The following is a 9243-nucleotide window of genomic DNA, read 5'->3' as shown; positions in this document are numbered from 1 at the left end:
TCTATGCACGGAAAGGTATTGAAGAGCCCCACAATACTATCTCATTACTTTTACCTTAAAACATACCAATCTAAAATTATTAATACATGCAAGAAGCCTGATCTATAGCTTTTTCCCCTTTCTTCCCTTTCGGGTCCAACATACGAATCAAAGGCTTAGACCTCACAACTGATATTATCAACCTTTAATAAGACCCAACTTTACTTTCTCAAAGCCCAAATCCTTTACATGACCAAATTCCATCCCATAATCCCGAATTTAGAAACAACTTGAAACAGGGTGTTACAACTCTTCCCCACTTAAATTAGATTTTGTCCTCGAAATCATTCCTTACTACTTCCACTTCCATACCGGTTGAACCTCTACCAATACTGCTATTAAGGCCCATTCTTAGCAGAAAATACTCGTCATGATGAAGAAATGAACCTTATCATTCCGTCCTCGGCCATCGAAAGAAAATCCAACTAATTTGTCCAAACTGAAAAACCCTAAACAGTGTCTGACTTCCCATTAGACAAATTATCTCATCCTACATCCATAAAAGACTCCAATTCATATTCCAGACCGAACAAAGCCCTTCCGACCCTAAATTATCTTCCTGATAACTAGAAAATAGAATTCCTTACATTTATTGTTGTTGAAACCTTTTATTTGAAGAAAAAGTAACTTACAAAGAAAGTCTCGCCCACAGGTGACACATCAATACATAACACACATTCTGATAACCAAGGGTTCGTATATTCGATCTATCTGAGGTCTCTTGATTCCATGCTAACTTTATACTAAACTAGGATGCAAAATCCCTAACCGTCCGCCGAGACTGACAATCTTATGTCTGGTCGCGCAACGAGACTCCACCCAAGAGTATAACTGATAAAGGCTACCCTAACCTATTTACCACACAGATCCAATCCGTTGATCACTGAACTCTCCTACTCCAAACATTTTCTAAAACCCCAACCATGCTAAACATCATCGAGACCTACCCTCCTGAACTAACATAACCAATGGGGCCTCGACCATAGGTCTCATTGAAACTAACATAACCTAATAGCCTCGCCCACAGGTCTCACCCATCTGAGATCTACACATGCCTAAAACCCCGCCCCATCTCCAACAATCCTCATTACCAACAAGGAGTGGTCAACCATCAATAACGGAATAACTTGATCCATACATGCGCCGTGATCCTCCTACAATCCATCAACCACTCCTATAAGGGTATAAATCATCCTAGAGAATGCTACGACTCTCATCATAGACTTAGAACACTTCCACAATAGCCATGGGCCCAGCCCATGGTCTTGCTATCTATCTACCATACCAAACCATAATCATTAATGAGTCGAAACCTCATCCTGCTAACCCTAATCAATTGTTTGGGTCATACTTCGAACCCCAAAGCCTTCATCAGACAAGAACATACAGAGAGGTTCTAACATAACCCTCAACCTGAACCCAACCACATACCCATAAAATGTCGCTACCGATGCTTCATGTATTCAGGCAGATAACTTGAATCCTTACTCCTTGTGCAAACCTCAATCCATATCACAACTAGAACTGGCTATCTACTTCCCTAAGTTATGAAACTTCTCCTTGTTTCACGTATGGAACTGTTCCCATCAATCCAAGTGGTTCTCCCCACTCGGCTTCAAATGTACTCCATCAACCTCATGACCGATGGACTTCCAAACCATGTCTCAACCTGAGCGACACAAGAACCTTTGAACTCTGACTTCGATATCCCAGAGGGGAAAAACCAACTACCATGATATCTTTTCCTAAATGTTCTAATACAAGACCACACTTACTTCCCTAAAAATATGAATTTGGCAGAAACTCACCCTAATCTCGCATTATGATCAATCCCTTACACCTCATAACCACGAAAGATCTCACCCATCTTGAATCCCAATGATCAAATGAACTTACACTGTAACTACTTCTGACCCATTGTGTTGAATCTAACACATCAATCCTGCTGTTGATCCCCCGTCAGAACACTCAGTTCGCTTCCACCCAAGGCTCACACTAACAATGGTTGTTAGCATCCTAAGACCAAGTCATCCAGATACACTCTAATCATGACTATCAACATGCAAAATGGCATATGGCGGCCCTCGGTAATAACAACCAGGTAATCAAAGCGGAACTATGATTCTTAGGTGGGGACTAACTAAACCGAACATAAAGTCTTACACAATCAAGGGAATGATCCAAAATCATATATATAAGGCATGAAGATAACAAAATGAAACATACCCGTGATAGCATCTGATGAAACTCGAGTCTCTCATGCCTGCAACTACAATGGTCGTCTCATCACTGTTGGAGCCTCCGCCTTGTCCTCACGGTCGTCAATGATCCTCAATGTAACTGGACCAGGCGCTCTCACTGCTCCACTCATCAACCTCAGGCAGTCGTCCTTCTTGTGGCCTACGTGATTGCAGTGAAAACATATTGGAACCAAGCCTCGAGGACAATCCTTGATAAAGTGACCAGTCTGATCGCAACTAAAACAACCCCTTTCTCATGACAGCTCTCTTTGTGAGTCCTCCCACACTTGGCACGATGTCCCTGGCCCTGGTGGCCACCCAATTATGAATCCTTAGTCTTGGGTCTCTTTTCCTGGCCCACTGCATTCTGAATCTGCTCTGGTTCGGGCTTCAATCAAAGCTGCAACTCAATCTCTCGTTCCCGGGCTCTAGCAATCATGTCATTCAGTTTTGTCCACTTGAAAAGCTCTTAAACTCTTTGATATCATCCCTCAACATATCGTGATACCTCACCTTCTTCATCTCCTCGTCTGCAGCATACTACAGAGCCAACAAAGCCCTCTCTCGAAACTTGACACTGATCCCTGGCACAGTCCCAATAGTCAGGCGAAGGTCCTAAAACTCCCTTGTCAATTGTTACACCTCAATATCCGGTGCAAAATCCTCTTCGAATCTCGTAAAAGACTCATCCTAAGTCTGGCCACCACAACCGCATATCCTAATGCAAGACCGGCCTCCTCCCACCAATCACAAGCTTGATCTCTCAAAAGACAATATGCAAATCCAACATTCGTTCCCTCAGGGAAGAAGCTCGTTCATTGATCATTCTCCATATCAGCGATCCATCGGCAGATAGCAATGAGGTCCTTATCCCCAAAGTACTTTGTAGCTCCGTAGGCCTTGAACTCCCGAAAAGGGGGATTCCGTGCTCCGAACTGTCCTGTTGTGATTTAGGCCGAGAAGACCCCGAGTTGCTCATCTAGAAGATCCATAAACCTAGTGTGAAACGTTTCCTAATGCTCGTCCATAATCTCCATGATTCCCTCCTTGACCGTACCGAAGATCACATGAGTCTGCTCCAAAATATCGTCGGTGATCTCCGATGAGTTGAACTCGCGCATCTGCTCATCCATCGGTGTAATAACCCAAAATGTCATGACCAAAAATTTCATTTTTAATTTTAATAATAAAACCACAAGTGCTAACCATTCATTCAAAACATATCACATCAGAGTATCATGTCAAAAACATTATTTTATTTTATCAGAGTAAACATCCCAGGCTAAAACATCCCCAACCTACCACATACCACATACGTAACCACATACTGGGCCCCCGCCCACTGCATCGGGACTTGTCCGGCATCGGGCCCCGCTCGACATCAGGCCCCGCCTAGCATCGAGCCCCGCTCGCCATATAGATTTGTTTCTCTTAGGCCCCGCATGTCGCTGTGCCTTGCCCACTAAACGCATACAAACATATAACATAACACATAACAAGTAGCTAAGATACTCTACTATACTCCTGATCTAAGGCCTCGCCTAACTAGGGCCTCGCCCCTATCCTGCTTCTGACGAGTCATGGAACCCCATCCACACTCCTGCTGATAGTGAGACACGGGCCCACGCCCACACTCACCCCTCTCCTATCTCGGGCCTCGCCCTTGCTCCGCTACTAATGAGATACGGAACCCCGTCCATACTCTACTAGTGGTGAGATACGAGACCTCGCCCGCCCTCACCTCCTTACCAGGCACATACAAGTATCACACGGACAACAAGTATAAACTTATCATACAAATATTCCTCGGGCACCCACTCGACATCGGACTTTGATCCGGAATCACATACTGGCATATAGTGCCTAGGGCTAACCCCCGAGTCTTCCTACTCATAAACTACATGGGCCGCCATTGTGGCCTTAGACCCATTCATATAGTGAGGACACTCACCTCACACTGCTGAACCCTGCTGATACTCCTTCGGCTGCTGACTGGAAATTCCCGAAATGCTGACCCTTCGGCTTCCCGAATTACCAATACCAAACATCACTTAGTCCACTACAATAATCCTTCTTAGGGTAAAATATCCATTCTACCCCTAGACCAACTTGGTCCATATCTAAGGCCTAATACTAGGTAAGCTTCCCAAGCCCACTAGTGGCCCAATTTGCTAAATCGGGCCCAATCCCTCGAATGGGTCTTACCATAAGCCCAAGTATCTTTTTGGCCCACATCACCTGGCTTCTGTTTGCCCACTAAGGTGCAAAGTCCAAAGCATGGCCCAATCTGAGGCCCAACAACACGAAGCCCAAACTTACAGAGTACGAGGGGCGTACCTCCACGTACGCTAAGCATACTAGGTAAGTGGTGAGTACGCTGGACGTACCTGCACGTACGCTCAGCATAATCCCCCCTGCTAAGTCCATTTCTCATTAAGAGCTTAATACTCCACTTCAGAGGTTACAAACATAGATCCAAGTCCTTTTTCACGTCTTAATCCATAAAGTCACTGACTTGGAGACTTAACTTGGCAGCCCAAACTCCCAAAATGATATTCTTCTTCCATAAAAAGGATTAGATGTCATGCATGAATCCATTAAGTCATTCAAGATGGAGACATTACTGCCTATGGGATCCTTTTAGCTCTGAGGGTGGCAACCCCAAGCTCACAAACGGAATTTCATCATAAAGGTCCAATCTTGGGACCAAAACTAACTCCGAAACCACACTACACTAGATCTAAGCACTCTTAAGTAAATTTATGAACATTATACCTCCAAAGAGTTCCAAATGAGGATGCTATTCCAGATCTATGAGCTCTAACCTTCCAAGTTCTTCCTTGCCAACTCCTTCTTTGCTTCTTCCAAGCTTACACCACCTCATAATGAGTTTCTTGAAGTCAAAATCACCCAAGGATGAAGAGATGAGGTGTTCTAGGGTTTCACTGAGATTGGGGGATGGATAAAGAGGCTAGGGTTTGAGCCATCATGTTCTTTATATAGTGGCTCACCCTTAAATTAGGGTTTCTGGACACTAGACGTACGTTGGGCGTACGCCAAAAGCACCCGCGATCTTATGCCTTTATACGTTGGGCATAACCCAACCTTATGTTGGGCGTACTCGCGCGTTCATCACTTTGCATGCATGGTCCTTCTTTTCCAACTTTTCCATTAAGGGACCATTAATGTCAATAACTTCAAAGTATTATAACTCCCTCATTCTAAGTCCGTTTCCAACGAACTTTATATCCACGAGGAGGTGGCGAGAAGCCCTATGCTTCTAGCGACACACCCCGTCCCAAAACCTTTGGAATAAAAATCAAAACCCGCAAAAGACCAAATGTCCCTGGCCTGGCCTTTGAGATCTATAAACAGTCATTTTCGGAACAGGGTGTTACAACTCTCCCCCACTTAAACTAGACTTCATCCTCGAAGTCTCTCCTTACTAACTCCCATATCCTCATCAGCTGATCTATGGAACGCAACCCAAGCTCAAACTCTCATTCGCTCCCAAATACCTCCGAAGAAACTTTGGCTAGCTAAGACTGCTCTATCTACCTTGCCACTCTGGCTCCCTAAGCCCTAGGATCCTCGATCCACTAACTTGGCCTTACGGTCTCAACCAGGTCCCACCTGCGCTGCTGCAATCATGCGGGCCTTGCCATGGGTCTCACCCAACTACATCTTGGAGCGGCCTCTCCCAAGGTCTCACCTCTCTAGGGCTATGCAGGCCAACTCCATACTAAATCTCAATGAACTAACCTTTCCTGATTTCTATCATGCTAACTAGGAGATACGGGCCCTCGCCCACACTCATCTACCTAGGAGATATGGGCCCTCGCCCACACTCCTCTAACTTAGGAGATACGAGCCCTCGCCCACACTCCTCTAATTGGCTACTAACGAATGATGCAGCTGTCCCGCAGTCTTACCACACTCTCCATGCTGTCTCTACCACTGACTACAATCTGAAAGCATCCCATGCCAGACGTTTACATAATCTTCATCCTAACTCACTTGAGTCCTGCTGGCGATCCTCCAACATGGTTTCCCAAACCATCCATCAACCAACATGAATATACTAACTCAACGTTGGGAAGTTTCCCAAATTCTCAACTCATGCACTCCTCTACCCACACAGCCCCTCAGACTGCTTTCCTTTCCTTCTCGAAGGTCACTAACTCCTCCAGGTTTAGCATGTTACTGCTCCTGAATACTTGGAGGGTTCTCCCCCACTTTGATACTGCTAATTCCCTACAGCTCATTGCTTGAAATGGATTCCCAATCCTTCCTATCATCCAATAACCAATCTGATGATAACCCAACACTTACTATTGCTAATGATCCACGACTCACTAAGACCAAATCCGATTCGCTCTTGAAGATTAACAGACCCCTTCCTGAGTTCCAATCATCCTTGCTACAGCAACCGCATCCCTAGAACCTGCTCTAAAAGGTAACCTCCCTGAACCACCACTCTAGATTTCCATGGTATGCAGATGACATATGACTCGATCACAAGTAGGCCAAAATTTATCAAATAACCGTACCAATGACGATGCAATACCATCACAATAAAATCATAAACAAAACCTGAGTTGGAATACATACCAACGATCTATTGTAGCTCGATCTTAACTTCCTGCGGGACCATGGGCACTAAAGCCCGAACTCCCTCTCCCTGCCGATGTACCTGTGATGAAACCTGAGCTGCCCTAACCACTTTGCGGGGGTAATTCGCCCTGAAATGACCAGGCTGATGGCAATGAAGACACAATTCTTCCTTCGATGAGCATTCTCGACGGAGGTGAACCTTCCATCTGGACTTATTGCACTGCGACCTACTGCGAACATCCTCATGTGCTCCTTTATCCCTTGCACACCCTTCACGACCACCCAGGTCTCTTGCATCATCCTTGGCAGCGTCCGACTGCTCAAATCATTGAGTCTGACTAAAAGTCCGCTTCCTCTTCCCTAATTGCACATCCAAACTAAACTCTTGCTCCCGAATTACCCCGACTATCCCATCACCCGTCTGCGCAGTCGCTGTCTGATCTTGAAACCTAGCGGTTACCCTATCTGTAACACGCTCAACAAAGTCGGGTAACTCCTCTCATACGACTCGCGAAACCTCCACCACGATCCAATCGTGTAGTGAACTCTCCTGAAGACCAGGTGCATACTCCATCTCTGACCCCTGATGACTCAAGCTAATAACGAAATCCTTCCTACCGACGGATCCCAATGATCCACAAACATTCTGCCCCTGAGGAGCGCCTAACTGCCCTGTAGTGATCTCGACCCGAAAGGCCTCGAGGCGGCTATCCAAAAGATCCAAAATTTCATCCTTTATCGTGCCAAAGATCAAAGGAGTCTGGTCCAAGATACCGTGCATAACCTCAGCTGATAAAAACTATCTCATCTGCTCCTCGAGTTTACTGGCTCCTGAACCCGAGCCTGATCCCTCACCAGTGCCCACACCGCCCACCGGTCTATCTCGTAGCGTCACCATGCTGCAAACATATCATAACACCCATCTGAATATTCCTCATTGACGATGGATCCCATATGCACTACAAGTTTCCTGGTCTCATCTCGGACCGTCTTGAATCGAGTATGGATCCTCTACTTTCAGTAGTACGGGCTGTAACGCCCGCGTTTCCAGGCTAGGCATTATCGTTGATGTAATAGTCTAGGTTAACCCTTGTAACTCTTTTTGAAGTATCAATGTTGAAAATATTTTAGTATTCTGTGAATTATGTGTATTTGTGTGCTTATTACTTAATTATAAAGATATAATTAATAAAGGATAAAAAATAAGCGTCAAAATTAAAGTGTGATATAAGCCCGATATCTTTACATAAAGTTGTAGTGGTTGAAACAAGGATTCCGGAGATATAAAGAACGCCGAAATCCGAGTTATAACGAAGAAGTTATGACCTGTCGAAGTTTCGCGACAAAACCAACACGACGCTGAATGACGTAAAATATGAATTTAATATAGAGTGATATCTAGCCTTAGTGATCTAAACGAAAGTCGTAGGGTTCGTTAAACCGAGAGCGTGCATAAAAAGAACGCCCAAATCTGACTTCGTATGAGGAAGTTATGATTTTCCGAAGTTTCGACTTAGCAGTATGCAGCCCAAATCTTCGATTTGAGATCGAGTGATTTTAAGCGGAAACAATCTAAATGAGAATCGAAGATCTCATCGATGGTAGTGAAACGATAAAAAGATAGGCGAAAACGGACGTCGGATGAAGAAGTTATGATTTTCTAACGGAGGTTTACTGTCCCGGCCTATTAAAAATAATATATTAATAATATATTAAAATTAAATTCAAAATTAGCCAATGGAGTCTAAACAATAGTTGTGGAGCATAATCTCACCTACGCGTGGATATAAAGAACGTCAAAAACAGAGCTCGTATGCGAAAGTTATAAATTTATGAAGTTCGGGGTGCGAAACCCAAGGTGGTGTCAGAGCTCACGAGGTGAGAATTGCAAAACTCACGAGGTGAGTAGTTGACGGACGTCTTCCAGGGCAAGTGGCCATGACGAACACAATGACATATTGAGCTCATGAGGTGAGAATTAAAAAACTCACGAGGTGAGAATTAAAAACTCACGAGGTGAGCCTGAAAATTTTGCCCTATAAATAGAATTCAAGGGGCAGCCGATTTTGGTTGCTCCATATCTTCTCTCCCACTCCCGATACTCTCTCTAAGCCCTATTTTAACCCCCCCGAAGCCCCGGTGTTTATCCCGAGACCCGAAGCAAGTCCCGAAGCTCGAAGATCCCGAGACGGAAGATTCCCGAGCCGAAGCTCTTTCCGCGAGAAGCCCGGTTTTTGTGAAGATCTTCCAGATCTACTGAAGAATACTACTTCTACGAGCTGTAGTGCTGTCCGATCATCTTCTGATCAAGTGAGTGTGTGGTTACTTTCTCCTAATACATAAATACGAA

The sequence above is a fragment of the Lactuca sativa genome, chromosome 6, assembly GCF_002870075.4.
Source record: "Lactuca sativa cultivar Salinas chromosome 6, Lsat_Salinas_v11, whole genome shotgun sequence".
NCBI lineage: Eukaryota > Viridiplantae > Streptophyta > Magnoliopsida > Asterales > Asteraceae > Lactuca > Lactuca sativa.
The sequence above is the reverse complement of the archived record's forward strand: the minus strand, read 5'-3'. Positions refer to the sequence as shown.